This window comes from Magnolia sinica, chromosome 10 (genome assembly GCF_029962835.1).
Source record: "Magnolia sinica isolate HGM2019 chromosome 10, MsV1, whole genome shotgun sequence".
NCBI classification, from domain to species: Eukaryota; Viridiplantae; Streptophyta; class Magnoliopsida; order Magnoliales; family Magnoliaceae; genus Magnolia; species Magnolia sinica.
The window spans coordinates 55426930-55442522 of NC_080582.1; the positions used below are offsets into that span (position 1 = coordinate 55426930).

At 37.8% G+C, this 15593-nt stretch overlaps 1 pseudogene; it reads left to right on the forward strand.

The window, feature by feature from the left end:
- Positions 1-6651: 6651 nt before the first annotated feature.
- Positions 6652-14161, forward strand: LOC131217529 (pyrophosphate-energized vacuolar membrane proton pump-like; annotated as a pseudogene).
- Positions 14162-15593: the final 1432 nt, after the last annotated feature.

Here is a 15593-nt window from a genome sequence, read left to right on the forward strand (position 1 = left end):
TCTGATTGCGCCCAAATTTTTAAAAGTTTGTTAGTCCTTCGACCAGTCGTGCCGACCTCAGGACCATTTGTAGATGCAATTTCTGTACTTATAAATAGAGCACGAAATTCAGAGTTTGATATCCAATTCAAGCAAAATCAATACACCACTCTGAGAGATAAGTTAGTGATATTCTTAAGCTATTTAATACTCATTTCATATTCTCTTTAATTAGCTTTTTGTATTTGATTTTGTAATCTGCATTCCAATTATATTTAAAAGAGGGATTGAAGTATTCCCATTTCTTGGAATTAAAATCAAATCGAGCTAGCCCAACTTGATTTAATTTAAAAATCATTTAGAACTTAGAACCATTTCATAATTGAGTGTGGACATTGAACTTCTATGCTACACTTCAACTCCGATTTGGTTCTACGGGGTTGCATCAAAGGAGAATATCCAGATAAGTCTATTTACTTTTTTGTAAATTTCTGTTTTGGTTTTTGAGACTGTGCTAGAAAAATCTCTGTTTTGGTTTATCTGAGGTGATCCAGAAAACTCAGAGTGTGGGGTTTTTGAATTGTGTAAGCCCACTTGAAAGACACAATTGTGAGGGTTTTAGGTAAACCTTGAAAAACCTATTTTCATAGTGAACGCTAATATCCACTGTGTGAGGATATTAGGAGTGGGTAGTTGTGTGGCTATTTTTCTAAATAGTTGGTGTACACACAAGCGAACTACTATATTTTTTGGTCTTGTGGTGATTGATTAAATATTTCATTTTATGGATGTTGTAATTTCCCTTTATGCATTTGTGGAGAATGTTGTAATTTCTTTTATACAAGTGTGGGAATGTTGTAATAGCTTAGTTATTTCCTTTGCTATTTATTTCTTTATTCCTCTGTATCGGTTTGAGATTTTGATACACAGACCGTTCTTGGAATCAAGTTGTCCTACCATAAGCCATTAGTTTTTGGTGTAAGGTTGTCCTTAGAACAACATCTGTATCAGCCTCTCAATACTTGTACACTTGAGGTTGTTTTATGTTTCTGCATTGTGGATTGTTTAATTGCTATCTTTATTTGTATTTGTTTAAATTTAGTATTTAATTTTTAATTTGGCATAGTCCTATTCACCCCCCCTCTAGGACTCTTAGCTCGGCCTTTTCAAGTGGTATCATATCCTAATAGCTCGTTTTAATTATATTTCTTTTGAATTAATTTCTTGAGTTAATCGATTTGAGCTTTGTAAGATGTCAAATTTTGATAGCCTTTTAGTCACTAGGCTTCAACCATTTGATGACTCCAATTATGCCTATTGGAAAGCTAGGATGGGGATTTTCTTAAAATTTATGGATAAGAGTATGTGGCAAGCGATAGTGACTAATTGGACCCCTCCTATCACAAAAGTAACTGGTACTGACAGATCCAAAACTATGAAAGTCACACCTTATTTATCTTGGACCACTCTTTAGAAAAGTGAGAGTAGTGCCAATGCAAAGGCTCTAAATGCAATTACTTGCGCACTATCACTGAATGAATTCAAAAAAGTTATATCCTGTGATACTGTAAAGCAAGCCTGTGATATTTTAGAAATGACACACAAGGGAACAACAATTGTCAAAAAATCTAAAGTTCAAATCCTCACAACCAAATTTGAGAAAATACATATGGAAGAAAGTGAAACTTTCATGGACTTCTATACAAGATTGAATGACATTGTTAACTCTATGTGGAGACTCGGTGATAGAATCCCAGAAAGTAAAGTCTGTGTAAAGATACTACGCTCACTGCCTGAACGGTTTAATTCAAAGGTGACTGCGATTCAGGAACTTTGTGATACGGATAATATGAGGGTAGAAGAATTAGTTGGCTCATTACAGACCTATGAGTTAAACTTTAAAGCTCCTAATGGTAAATCCATCGCTCTTAAATCTTCTAAATGTATTTCTCAAGAAAATAGTAGTAATTCTGATTTAGAAAATTCTGAATATGATATGGCCCTTTTAGGTAAAAAGTTTTATAAGTTTTTTAAAAGTAAAAAGAGGGTTGATTTACAAAAACCTAATGAAAAGAAAAGATCTAAATCTAAAACCTGGAAATCTTTAAAAGACAGTCAATGTTACAAATGCCATGAATATGGGCATTTAGCAAACAAGTGTCCTAAAAAGGACAAACCGAAAAAGAAAGGTATGTTGGCTACTTGGGATGAATCTTCCTGCTCTGAAGCCTCTTTTGAGTCAGAAGATTCTAAAACCGAGTCGGATAATGAAGTAAAAGCCTTTATGACTCTAGCCAAGTTCACTTTTTCAGATAATGATGATTTAACTAGTGAAGAAAATCTAAATAATGATCATGAAAATGAAGAAAACCTTCAAGATGCTTATAATGCCCTATACAAGGAAAGTTGCAAAATTGCTATAAAACTAAAACTTTAGAAAGAAAAGTTTTTAAAACTTAAAGAAAATTTTGATAATCTTATTTTAGAAAAATCTCACATTTCAGATTGTTTTGAAAAAACTAAGTGTGACTTTAGATTTCAAAACCTCTCAAGTTGAAAACTTAAAATCTGAAAATGAAAAGCTAAAACTTGAAGTCTCTTCACTTTTGAGTTTAAAAGACACTTGGAGGTATGCCCAAGGTGATCCTAAGTTAGAAAAACTCTTATCCGGATCCAGAAAATGTGGCGATCGATCTAGATTGGGCTACGATAAAAGTATTCCTCCCAAATATAAGAATACTCCACCTAAATTTGTGAAAAGGGAGTCTTCAAACTCAAAAGAAAAAAGTCTGAATAAAAACTATTCTAAAAATGATAAGACTTTTCAAACCTTAAAACCTAAAAGCAACCATATCAACTATAAAAATCGGAATCGGAATCCTTTAGCTGAGAAAATTATTGATTTACTTAAGGAGCTCTTAAAATCTAACTTAGTAGGTCAGTCTTATAATAATTACAAACATAAGAAGACCAACTATACTCTTAAACCCAAGATTGTGATGAAATGGGTTCCTAACGTTACTTGTTTTGTTGCCCACACTACTTTCAAACCTACAAGCCATTCAAAGTGGTACCTAGATAGTGGATGCTCTAGACACATGACTGGTGACAAAGGTTTATTCACCAATCTTAAAGATATGACTGATGGTTCAATCACATTTGGTGATGGTAGCAACTGCAAAATTGTTGGCCAAGGTATGGTTCAACTCTTTAACCTTCCTTTGTTTGAGAATGTTTTATATGTAGAAGGGTTAAACACAACTTATTAAGCATCTCCCAAATATGCGATAATAATCATAGTGTAAAATTTACTAACCAAGGGTATGAAATTCTAAATAAAAATTGTTCTGTAATATTAACTGGTCGTAGAATGTCTGAAAATTACTAACATTATGAGTGATTCAAGCTCATCTAATCTATCGTGCTACATGGTCCATACCGATGAAACTGAGTTATGACATAAACACCTTGGACATGTTCATTACTGCAACTTGTATAGATTGAGCAAAAGAGAGTTGGTAAGAGGCTTACCCAAAATACAGAAAATAGACAAAATATGTGGTGAATGCCAGATCAACAAACAAACCAGGAGTACTCACAAAAAGGTGAACTCTAATGCCACATCTAAACCACTGGAACTTCTCCACATGAATCTTATTAAACCAACCAGAACGGAGAGTCGAGGAGGCAAGAAGTACATACTGGTAATTGTTGATGACTTTACCAGATTACGTGGGTAGTCTTCTTAAGGGACAAATCAGAAACTCTCGATGAAGTAAAAAGGGTACTTAAACATATCTAAACGAAAAAAGGATCTCAACTCTGTAAGATCTGTAATGATCATGGATCAGAATTTGAGAATAGCAGTTTTGATAAGTTTTGCAGTGATCAGGGAATATTACATGAATTCTTTGCACCCAAAACACCACAACAAAATGGTATAGTAGAAAGAAAAAATAGAGTACTTCAAGAAATGACAAATGTAATGTTAAATAGTATGAAGCTCCCTAAAAATCTTTGGGCCAAAGCCGTAAATACTGCTTGTTATATAATTAATCGTGTTTATATTAGAAAATCAAATGGTAAAACGGCTTATGAAATATGTTTTGATAAAAAGCCTACTGTCAAATACTTTCGAGTTTTTGGTAGCAAGTGCTACATTTTCCGTGACCGAGAAAATCTAGGTAAGTTTGACACCAAAAGTGATGAAGGAATATTTTTAGGGTATGTTCTGAATAGTCGAGCATGTTGAGTTCTTAACAAGAGGACTGGTGTAATTCAAGAGTCTATTAATGTGATTATTGACGATCACTTAAATACACATGTCTCAAGTTCAGAAAATGATGAAGTTCTTCTAATTGATAAACCAGACTCTTCATCAAGTCAAAATAACTCTGAATTGGGGACTTTTAAAGACCATCCAACTTATCAGATTCTTGAAAACCCTCTCACTGGTATGCGCACTCATAAACAACTGGAAGATATGTGTAATTACGTATGCTTTACATCTTAGATAGAACCGGCTAACATAAAAGAAACTCTTACTGACGAAAATTGGATAGTTGTGATGCAAGAAGAGCTCAATCAATTTGTTAGAAATGATGTTTGGTACTTAGTTCCTACACCTAAAGATAAACACATTATCGAAACAAAATAGATTTTTTAAAATAAGTCTGATGAACTTGGTAATATTATTAGAAATATGGTTAGGCTGGTTGTATAGGGGTATACTCAACTTGAAGGCATCAATTTATGATGAAACCTTTGCTCCAGTAGCTCGTCTTGAATCAATTAGAATATTAAAATCCATTGCATGCTTTAGAAAGTTCAAAATATATCAAATGGATGTAAAGAGTGCTTTTTTAAATGACGATTTACATGAAGAAGTGTATGTTGATCAACCAACGGGTTTTAAAGACCCTAAGAATGCTGATCATGTATACCGCCTAAAAAAGGCCCTTTATGGTTACAAGCTCCCAGGGTATGATACGAAAAGTTGACTAAGTTTTTACTAAGTCATAACTTTATAATGAGAAGTGTTGATAAGACATTGTTTGTAAAGAAACATAATGATCACATTTTAATAGTGCAAATATATATTGATGATATTATATATGGATCTACCTGTGCTAACATGACTGTTGAGTTTACAGATCTTATGAAGTCTAAGTTCAAAATGAGCATGGTTAGGGAATTGAATTATTTCATAGGGTTGGAATTAAAACAGCAACTTGATGGTTTCTTTATCTCTTAAACTAAGTGTCACGCCCCAAACTCGGAAAATGGGCTCACAAAATTTTCGATCGCCGAATCCGGCACCGACAGCCTCCGTAGTGCCCAATTCTTGACTCCCAGTACTCATATGCCAGATTCTGATCCTGGGATCCTTCAAGGAGGATTTTCAGTATGATTTATTTAATGGAGCATAACCACAAGCATAACCAAGTCACAAAACAACATCACCACATATCCACTATATCAAAAACTTTAAGTACAATGCTGAAAGGGAAATACAAGGTGATTAAAAGACTCCAAAATAATCTGATGCGCGCTCCTGCCTCAGCGCTGCTACGATCCAACGTCACCTGCACGCAATGGTCATGCATAACCTTACAAAAGCTTAGAGGGTAGTGTAAGTGTATGCGTAGGGCAAGTTCCAAGTATGCAGTATCAAAGTAATGTAGAAATATGTTGGTAAGTCCATGAATACTATCAGCCGTACCAAGGCTATACGATGCAAGGCATGAATGCTATTGGCCATACCAAGGCCATGCGATGTGAGGCCTACATAGCCAAATGTATTTTGCTTGCCGTTATCATTATCTAAGCCCAACCTCTGTGGAGCCACAAGTTTCAAACAGTGGATTGTTGGTCTTTGGGGAATCCCTAAAGGATGGTAGCAGTACTAGCAATTGTAATGATCGCCGCTACCATGTTACTTAAAAAAAAGGGCCACCACCATACTGAGCTGTTAGCTTCAATATTGTTTAAATGATTATTTTATTTTATTTTGAGCTCTGCTCTGTTGGGTTGTGGAATCATGTACCCATGTTTTATTTTAGATAAGTAATCTTGTATCCAAATTTCTTATCAAGCGATTAACAGTATATTCATGCTTATGGCATTCGTGTCCAAGATTTGTGTTGTTGCTATGCGGATAGGACTGACTGTTCATTTACACAACCCTACCATGGATGAGTTGTGCCATGAAAATCACACTGATTGTATTAGACTTTTGATGATTACAAATGGATAGTTAGGAGAGTCTGGCAAATGTCAGTGTTAAATCAGCCAAAGACCTCCAGCCAGCTGCTAGGATTGACTGAGTGGTGCGACTTTGGGGTATGGCTCTTCTATGGTAGGCCTGATAGGCTGACCGTTTTGCATATCCTCTTTCCTCTTTAGTCCAAATATTTATTGAAAAAGGGATGAACAGTGGATCTTGTACATGTGCCAGATGTATGGAGCTAGAGTGCTTGTTGACTTTTTTTCTAAGTTGCAAAAGATTGGTTTCTTAGGATCTTGTACATATACCAGATGTACAAGATGTATGGAGTTAAGAGTGCTTGTTAACTTCGACGAATGCATTAAGCTCATATCTGTACCGTTTTTTTTCTTTTCTAAGTCTCAAAAGATTGGTTTCTCATAGCCAGTTTTACACTATTCAACAACTTTTAATGTACATGTGTTTTTATTGTAACTATTGTTCAGAATTAGCTGATTATATTAGTTCTCCCTTAGTTTGGTCATCTGCATACACACACACAGGTAATAATCACATGGTAATGGTACCACCATAATTGTGAGGTGACATGTGTGGGCCCCATCGTGCTGTGTTCATAGACATCCATTCCAACCATCAGCAATACCCTCCCCTATTGGGCCTTGAGCACTAAAATTAGGGCAATCCACGGCTCAGGTTGGCCATAGAATGGGGAACAGATGGGAGGGGACACTGACCACTGGTCACATGGAGAGCAACTAATGTGTGGTGTATATTCCATCCATTCCATTCATCTGATGCATCCATCCTAGTTGAAGGGACGCCTCAAAAGAAAGCCAGGCCATTTTGGAAACTCAGATGGGGCCCAGCGCAACGAATAGTGACCATTGTGATGATTTTTGTGCCCCTAGTCAAACGTCAGGGGGGAGCAACTGATGGTCGGACTCAACATAATGAACACATCTTGGTGTGGTCCACACAGGTCGTTACTGCCACAATTGTGGTGTTGGCATTACCATGTGATCATTACCACACACCTGTGGTGGATTATGCTGATGTTTCTCATTCAATAATTCATAGCTATCTGATTATGGATTTCATGTGTGAGTTAATACTCACTGCATGAATTTTTGCAAGTTATTAACAGAAGTGTATGATTCTCTGATCTCTGTGTGTATGGGAATATGGATGTAACAGGAGCGACTTCCTTCCTTTTCACTGAATATCAGTATGTTGGGGTCTTCATGGTTGCTTTTGCCATTCTGATCTTCCTATTCCTTGGCTCTGTGGAGACCTTCAGCACGAAGAGCCAGCCATGCACATATAGCAAGGACAAGATGTGCAAATCTGCTCTCGCCAATGCCATCTTCAGCACCATAGCCTTCTTGCTTGGTGCGATCACTTCGGTGGTCTCTGGTTTCCTTGGGATGAAAATTGCTACCTATGCGAATGCTCGAACGACTCTGGAGGCAAGGAAGGGTGTTGGGAAAGCATTTATCACTGCCTTCAGATCTGGTGCGGTTATGGGCTTTTTGCTTGCTGCCAGTGGCCTTTTGGTGCTTTACATTACCATCAACCTCTTCAAGCTATACTATGGTGATGATTGGGAAGGCCTTTTTGAGTCCATTACTGGTTACGGCCTTGGTGGGTCTTCTATGGCTCTGTTTGGGAGAGTCGGTGGTGGTATCTACACGAAGGCCACAGATGTTGGTGCTGATCTTGTGGGTAAGGTTGAGAGGAACATTCCGGAGGATAATCCAAGAAACCCAGCTGTGAGAAACTTTAGTTCTTCTCTGAACATTTGTGTTTGTTAGCTGTTGATGTCGTGTTTGAAATCGCACTAATCTTCTTATCTTCTTTCAGGTGATTGCTGACAATGTTGGTGATAACGTTGGGGATATTGCTGGTATGGGATCTGATCTCTTTGGCTCGTATGCTGAGTCTTCTCCTGCAGCCCTTGTTGTTGCATCTATTTCCTCTTTTGGAATCAACCATGAATTTACAGCAATGTGCTATCCCTTGCTCATTAGCTCCATGGGTATCATCGTTTGCTTGATTACAACTCTTTTTGCGACTGATTTCTTCGAAATCAAGGCAGTGAAGGAAATTGAGCCAGCGTTGAAGAAGCAGCTTATCATCTCCACTGCTCTGATGACCATAGGGATTGCGATAGTTAGTTGGATTGGCCTCCCATCTAAGTTCACAATCTTCAATTTTGGAGTCCAGAAGTCTGTGAAGAACTGGTAAGCCATCTACATAATCCTTTCTGTTTATGTAGGATAATCAGATATTAATGTCCCTTGAGTTAAATTTTGCAGGGAGCTGTTCTTCTGTGTTGCCATTGGTTTGTGGGCTGGATTGGTTATTGGGTTTGTAACTGAATATTACACTAGTGATTGTTGTGATTTTTTTTTTAGAATAAAAAATAAATTTCAAAAATAAAAGTTATTTGTAGAAAGTAAATAAATATATTAATTATTTAAACTTTCCATAAATAGTGTGTATAGCCAGTCGGTAAGAGAAGGGGTTTTTGCTTATGCAACCAGGGTTCAAATCTCCTCGATTCGCACCGTCCGCGCGCGCGTGGCGTGGGCTGTAGGGCTGCTTGGGCGCTTTTTGGCGCTTTATTAGGCGTACTTAGCACACGGTTCAATTTTTTGGGCCATGGTACCCTGTTGTTTTATTACCTTTTTTGCTAATTGAGAGTAATTGTGACATGATTGTACATGTGGCACCTATGCCATGTGTCGCTTATGTGGATACAGTTTTTCCTGTTGGAATAACTGCTCCTGTCTGAATGGGTACAGAAATAACTACCATATGGCATAGAGTCATATCTTTTCATGGAAAGGCAATAATTTGCTGTGAATGGGTATGGATTTCTTGAAGAGGCTCATAAGCACCTCTTCAGGAAGAAATCCATGACCCTTCAGTTGATATAAATCCTGGATATAATCCAGAAGCGAATACACTCTTAATACTTGATATTATATCATCTTCTGTGCAATTACTCTCGACCTAATCTCTTGTTGAATATTTTCTGAATGTCTTAAGGCATATCAGTGTCAAAACTAGAGATCTGTTCGACACTTAAATGTACAAATTTTCGTGTTGAAAAACGGATTGAGAGTTCATTGTATCCTGAAGACAATTTGCAGATTTCCTTCGTTTGCACTTGCTGGAATTTCCAGAAAAAGGGCAGCAAATCTGTCTTGAGAAATTGACTATTCAAGTCGAGCCTTGAACCCGTTAGATCTGATCGTTTTCTTCTATCCTCCGTTGTGTATTGAAATTACTAACAGCAATGCATACAGGTAATCATCTAAAGGATTCTGTATTCTTCTCATGTATTTTTGCACAATATTTCCTTTTGTAATTTGAATGATCCTTTTTTTTTTTTTTCGGCAGCCCTGTGCAAGATGTTGCTGATTCCTGCAGGACTGGAGCGGCAACTAATGTTATCTTTGGGCTTGCTCTGGGATGCAAATCTGTCATTATTCCCATTTTTGCCATCGCAGTCAGCATTTTTGTGAGCTTTAGCCTTGCTGCCATGTATGGTATTGCAGTAGCTGCCCCTGGAATGCTTAGCACCATTGCTACTGGTTTGGCCATTGATGCATATGGTCCCATCAGTGACAAGGCTGGAGGTATTGCAGAGATGGCGGGCATGAGCCACAGGATCCGTGAGAGAACTGATGCCCTCGATGCTGCAGGAAATACTACTGCTGCAATTCGAAAGGTATAGTATGTTATAATCTTGAATTATTAATCTTCCACTTGCAGTGTGACTTGTGTAATCTGGTAGTCATGTGCCTGAAATCTGTTGTTGTTGTTGTTTTTTTTTTTTTTTTTTAATTCTCTGAAAATTTAAAGTATTGTTTTCTCTTTAATGATTGATTTTCCTGAAAGCTATTGAATCATCTATTCTATGACAAATTTGCCATTGATCATTGATGTAGTTGGAATTTTATATTATCTTATTGTTGTGGTTGCTACATAATGTTTGTGCGTGTGACATGCACATAGACATCCATTGGGTTTGCCAATGTGAAGGTATTGTGGCTCACCATTCTTGAAAAATGAGAATTTATCTGATTTTTTATTTTTTTATTTTACTACTGTTGAGTGGTGTCATATGATGCCATAAACAAGTTGGTGCACAAGCACCCAGTTTTTTAGGGAAAATGGCAGTATCACAATTAAGGATCCCCTTGCATAAAGCAGAGTGCTGTGGATTGTCAGTTTTTCTTAGTCCTTGCACTTTGGGGCTCATTTGAGTATGTGGAATCTGCTGAAAAAGAAAACGTTTTTTCCTTGATAGTGCATTTCTTCTGTTTGATATGTAAGGAAATCTATGGGATCCACACAGTAATAGCATCCATGACGATTCTTTGCCACAAGATTCAAGTTGACTGTTGTCTAATGAATGTAGGATTTCCATTTCAAATCAAACATATCCCTCATTTTGGAATCCACTGGTGAGTAGTGCTGGAAAAGTTACGCTTATGTATTTTTCCTTTCTTTTCCATGCAATCAAGACAGCTGCCCCTTAAATTGACTTCAAGTTTGCTTATTTCCTATACATATTTTCATCCTATTAATCTAAAGCACATACACACTGAAATAATTATATCATAAGATGTTTTGCTGATTTTCCTCGTCATTTTTCCAAGTCTTTCATGCTTTTAGTAATGGTAAGTCTTTCATGCTTTTAGTAATGGTAAGCTGAGTTTAAAGTATCTTTATCTCAGATATAAATGCTGGGATTTCTTTGCTGTTTCATTCTCCTGCATATCATTTCCTGACTATTAACTACAATTGGTTTCACTTCCTCCTGATTCTTCTAGGGCTTTGCTATTGGATCAGCAACCTTGGTGTCTTTGGCACTTTTCGGTGCCTTTGTGAGTCGTGCAGCAATTTCGACAGTAGATGTTCTTACCCCAAAAGTCTTTATTGGGTTGATTGTGGGTGCAATGCTCCCATACTGGTTCTCGGCCATGACAATGAAGAGTGTGGGTAGCGCCGCACTGAAAATGGTGGAGGAAGTGCGCAGGCAGTTCAACACTATACCGGGTCTTATGGAAGGTCTTGCCAAACCTGACTATGCCACATGCGTCAAAATCTCCACAGATGCATCGATCAAGGAAATGATCCCACCTGGTGCCCTGGTTATGCTGACACTGCTCATTGTTGGCATGTTTTTTGGTGTGGAAACTGTCTGGTGTCCTAGCAGGCTCCCTTGTATCTGGCGTACAGGTAAGAACCATTGAACAAATTGTGCCTGCAATCTTGTGTTGTGCATTTTGCTGTGATTTTGTTCTTGGATTCTCTTCTCAGTAGTTATTTTCCTTTTTCCTTTTTCCTTTTTTTCTTTTTTCTTTTTTTCCCCTTCTCCTTTTCACTCTGACAGATTGCAATTTCTGCATCCAACACTGGCAGTGCATGGGATAATGCTAAAAAATATATTGAGGTAAGTTGCATTTCTTCTTCGTGTGTGTGTGTGTGTGTGTTCCTGTTTTTCCTATTGAAGTAAGTTGCATGGGATTTTTTATTCCTTCTTTATCATTATTTACTACTTGCTCTTCCAAAAAAAAAACATTATTTCTTACTTGGTAACCATCTCATTTGAGCCATCCTTCTCAGTAATTCTGTGATTGGAAGGCCCTTTTCCTCTTTCTCAAAAGAAATAAAGTAAAACCCAATTTATTTGTGAGATGGGTGCATTCGAAGTTGGAAATGGGAATTGGTGATTGAAGTACATGGAGTATTGTCAATTTGATCTTTCTGCAATTACAAAACTAACTGGTCCGAGTGTCTCATTTGAGCCATCTTTCTCAGTACTGAGATTTGAAAGCCTTTTTCCTCTTCCCAAAAGAAATAAAGTAAAACCCAATTTATTTGTGTGATGGGTGCATTCGAAGCTAGAAATGGGAATTGGTGATTGAAGTACGTGGAGTATTGTCAATTTGATCTTTCTGCAATTAGAAAACTAACTGGTCCAAGTGTCTCATCTGAGCCATCTTTCTCAGTACTTCTGAGATTTGAAAGCCCCTTTTCTCCTCCAAAAGAAATAAAGTAAAACCCAATTTATTTGTGTGACGGGTGCATTCGAAGTTGGAAATGGGAATTGGTGATTGAAGTACGTTGAGTATTGCCAATTTGATCTCTGTAGTTAGAAAACTAACTTGGTCCAAGTTCCCATACGTTGGAAAGCTAATGTTCTGAGTTCCTTTCTTCCTTTCTTTCTTTGCTTTTTCTTTTTCTTGGAGACTTGAGTTTCCTTGTGAACATTGTTTGTTCTCATTGAGTTCCTCTTTCTATAAACACCAAATCCTTGTACCGGCTATTCGAGTCATCTTCATTGATTCTATTGTAAGAGAAGAAGGCTTCATTTCTCTTCTCAGTTCTCACCCATTTGCATGCAAGCCCCATAATGGGTGCAAATCAGTCTTTTTCTTTTTATTGGAGACTCGAGTTTCCTTGTGAAGATTGTTTGTTCTCATTGAGTTCCTCTCTCTATAAGCATCATATCCTTGTACCAGCTATTTGAGTCATCTTCATTGATTCTATTGTAAGAGAATAAGCCTTCATTTCTCTTCTCAGTTCTCACCCACTTGCATACAAGTCCCATAATGGGTGCAAATCAGCTGGGAATATCTTCTTTGTTTCCTAAGCATATAAGGGCGTGGTTGTCTATTGTTGAGCTGTAATATTAGCCATAATTTGACATTCAAAAAAAAAAATCATCATCTGTATCTTGGCATGATCCAAACTAAATGCGGTTGGCTACATGAATGGTGCTTTTGTATGTTTTCAGGCTGATCTAAAACACAGCTGCATCACATCATGGGAACAATGTGATATCACACCGAACACCTATCAAGTCCAAAGTTTAAAGTATCATCCAAAACTGGTACCTGATACATACCAGTATCGCCAATGAATGATATGGCTGTATTGGCCTGTATCAGGCTTGAAACAGCCCAATTCAGGGGTGATACGGGGCGATTCGGGGCTGCGTCAGTGATGGACGATATGGCTATATTTCTGTATCAGGCCTTAAACAGCCTGATACAGGGGCTATAAGGGCGATACAGGACCGTATCAGTTGTGAACGATATGGTATACTATACAACAATTTAACACCTTAATTCATGCAGTGCAGCCTCACTGAGTCTTTGATCAGGCTGTTTTCTGGGATTTTCGGATCACCCATGGTATTCTGTTTATTTATTTATTTTATTTTTATTATTCAAAAAAAAACAATAATTGCAGCAACTTCTGTTGACTATCGTGAGGTCACAAAACTGCTTCTGAATCTTGACTTTAGAATGGCTAGACATTGGTTATGACTGGTTTGTAACCAAAATGTTTTTGCTTCCTGTGTCAGGTCAATCAAGGCATTCCTTTTCACATCTTGTGTGTATCTCTACGATAAGCTTTCCATGTGAGGTTACTCTTTATGTATTTCCAGAAGACTTCTCAGTTAAAGAAGTGTATATGTTTATATCCATGGTTTCTTCCATAATTTTTTTAACCTGTTACTGATGTTTTGGAATCACTGTCAGGCTGGTGCTTCAGAGCATGCTAGGACCCTTGGCCCAAAAGGTTCTGACCCACACAAAGCTGCCGTTATTGGTGACACCATTGGGGACCTGCTCAAGGACACCTCCGGGCCATCCCTCAACATCCTTATCAAGCTCATGGCAGTGGAGTCGCTTGTTTTTGCTCCGTTCTTTGCCAAGCACGGAGGCTTGCTCTTCAAGATCTTCTAGAGCAAGGTGACGCAGACAATGACTACCAAGTTTTTAGTTTTGTCCTATCAACAAATGTGCACTTCTCTCTCAAGGTCTTCACTTTTATATCCTGTATAATTTAGATATTTTGTTCTCTAATTGCAAGCATCAGTGTACGATGTCTTTCTTGCTTTTGAGATTAGCAAGAAAAATTTTCCTCCCTTATCTCTTTTTCCATTTAATAGATAGATGGAGAGATGTGTGATTATTCTTGAATGAGTGGCTGTCTTTTTCTAAAAGAATGGATGGGGTCCATTTTCTTTGTAACCGTTTATGTGGGTCTCTTTCCCTTGAAAAATGGAGAAACTTGTCCGAAAATATCTGATGATGCCTCTTTCTTTTTGTATTTGTTAGATTGGTAGTGATGCAGATGGGACGTTAAAATGATGGAGGATGAAAAGGTGGGCCCCATGATATTAAAGTTATTACCATCTGTCATTTAGGGGGCGTTTGGATCTTAAGTTGCTTAAGATAAGCTACTTATTCCACAAGTAGCTTATCTTAGTTTCTACTTATCAGCTTCTCCTCCCTTTGGTCTCTCCTGATGCCTCTCTTCAGCAACTTATGAAAAGTAGAAAAGCTAAAAAAAAAAACTAACTGAAGTGATTATGCACTTTAAGTAAGAAATTTATAACTAATCATAAACCAAACTTATCTGAATTAAGTCACTTATCTACTTCTGTTAAGTAGAAAAAGTAACTTATTTGTTGGTGTATACAAACGGGCCCCTAGTGTTGTTGATGTTTGGGGAAATTGAGTGCATGGTTGAATCTGTTGTCTTGAATCCACATCTATGGGGACCATGCCCAAGTGTCTTGACGATGGATGTGGAACTCCAGCAAAACAATTAATGGTCCACCATCAACGGAAAAAGGGCCAGATACTGGACAATCTACCAGTTTGTTTCATGTTAAAAGGCAGGAGGATAACCGTGCATGGTCAAAAGCATACGGAACATGGAACATGTAAGTTCTCATCTTTTGTGGCGTGATGAGTGAGGGGTATCCTAAAAGAGGAATTCGTGAAGTCCTGACTTTACTGACATGCATCATGTGTGATGGGAAAAAGAAAAAGAAAATCATCTTTTACTAACAAGGAGAAATTAGAGTTCTTATTCCTCTGTCTAGTAAAAAGATAGCAATAATTACCAAGACCACCTAGACAGGGCACCCCTTGCTGTAGTAAAAGCCGTCGGCAGAGTCCTTTCCTTTGGCAGTCATTAGTCTGCACAACCTGATTTGGACTCACCACCACAACTTTTACTGTAGCCTCGTTCTGGATATATGACCTCCACGGAGAAAATGCATGGCTTGTATCAGCTTTTACTATTCTGGTGCCTGAAGCAAGTCTTGAATTTGCTTCTACCTCCATAGGATCCATGAGGACAAGAAGGCTTTGAAGCCTGGTAATTTCTAAGGAGGATAAGAGCTACAGGATCCTCCAACTGATGACGTGTATAGTTTGGAGGTGGTGAGGCTCAGCTCATCATGGTTGGGTAACCAGATATTGATGTGATGAGCCCGCACTGGATTCATCGACTCTCCTCAAAGGAACAACTAATCCTTCTTCTATTGGAATGTCTTTAGGCTCATCAT